Here is a 1,743-nt window from a genome sequence, read left to right on the forward strand (position 1 = left end):
CTGACTTTAAATAAATATGTTATATTTGGTTTGAACTAAATATGTTATATTAAGCAAGACCAGTCCTAGGCCAAATCTCGAGAGGATTCCTTGCCTTCCTTCCGTGTGACCCTCTCTACCTTTTATTTAGGTGGCAGTCAAAGCGGTCATTCCCCCAGACACCAGAAGGTGAGTTGGTTTCATGCTCTGCCTCTCCCAGGGGTCTTGAATTATAAAGGAGTGCCTCTGAGGTGGAATCCATGGGAATTCATCTTTCCTGGTGACATTTCAGGTAGAGTAGTGGGTGGGGAAAATATTACCAGGTGGGGACCATCCCAACATTCCTTGTGTGCACACGTGATTACACGCCCGTCTTCTCTAGGTGAGTATTAAGCCAAATGATGCATGTTGTTCAATTTTACTCTAAAGGTATTCATTGGAAGCCTGCCCACTAACCACACAAGGCACATTGTTAGGCTCTTGTCATATAATCCTCATGACAATGAGCAGGACAGGTGGGTTTTACAGAGAAGGAAACTGAGGCTCAGAGAAGACAGCTCACCTAAGCAAGTCACATGGGCTAAAGGGCAGGGAGGGAATCAGGATTCCTGGAAGAGAACGTGGTCACCTCCCTCAAGATGACTGCTGTCTGTCTAAGAACAGGGCTCAACCTAGAAACACATCGCAATAGCAGAGGGGGTTGATGCAGTATAGGGACATGTTGCAGGGAGAAATTAATTCCCAAGAGCACCAAGGACTTCTTGGAAGAGGAAGCTTTTGACTAGGGCCTTGGAGAAAGAGCAAAGCTTCCACGGATAGAGATGAAGAGAAAGGTATCCCGGGCAAAGTCTGGCATAAGGAAAGGCTGGCATCAGGAAAGTGCAGGGCACAGCCAGACTCCAAAACAGGTGTGTCTTTCATACAAATGATATATAAGGGTTATGGTTTGGGCCCTTATCCCCCTCCCCTCCAATTTCGTTTTTGTCTTTTTGCTTATTCATGCCAAGAATGTACATTTGTATAGAGCTTAACTTGAACCCTCTTATAAGTAGGATTTCATTAGCTCCTCTAAACAGCCCTGAAAGGTAGTTAGGGTAGGTGGATATTGCTACCATTTTGCAGAGCTTATACAACTGACACCAAAAGATTTCAAATAAATGCCTATTGAATGAATGAATGAATGAATGAATGAGTTGCCCAAGGCCACCAGCACTAAATGGGAAAATAGGGACTAAACGTCATTCTGCTGCCTTCAAATCCCAAACTCTTTTCACTACCGTTCATATCTGTGGGACTTAGCAGTGCCATTGTGTGTGCGTATTGGGGGTGGGGAATTAGACTCATTATTGTGTTTTATAATGTGCTGATCATCTGAAAAAACTCTGGGCAGGAGAACAATACAAGCATTCATTGAAATACTTCAATAGACTGACAGCAGCAACAATAACCTAAAATTAAATGAAGCAGAGTATCTCATGTGAGTCTTCTCTTGAGGAGTCTGGTGCAAAGGCACCAGGCCTTGGGGAAATAGACTGGGACTCCCTAGGAGAAAGACAAAGCAGAGATTTACAGAACCTGGTTGGGGGCTGGGGACAGCAGACTAGGAGGGCCCCCACCAGCCAGGCGACAAACCCCCAGGACCACAGACCTCTGGGTAGCTTTCAAAGGCTCCACAATTCATGAGTAGCTGTCATTTACTGGTAACCACGAGTAAGCACCAGCCTAGAAGGGACCTCAGAGATCACTACCGTATTTTAAACAGTC

Source organism: Mandrillus leucophaeus, unplaced genomic scaffold (assembly GCF_000951045.1).
Source record: "Mandrillus leucophaeus isolate KB7577 unplaced genomic scaffold, Mleu.le_1.0 Scaffold189, whole genome shotgun sequence".
Lineage (NCBI taxonomy): Eukaryota > Metazoa > Chordata > Mammalia > Primates > Cercopithecidae > Mandrillus > Mandrillus leucophaeus.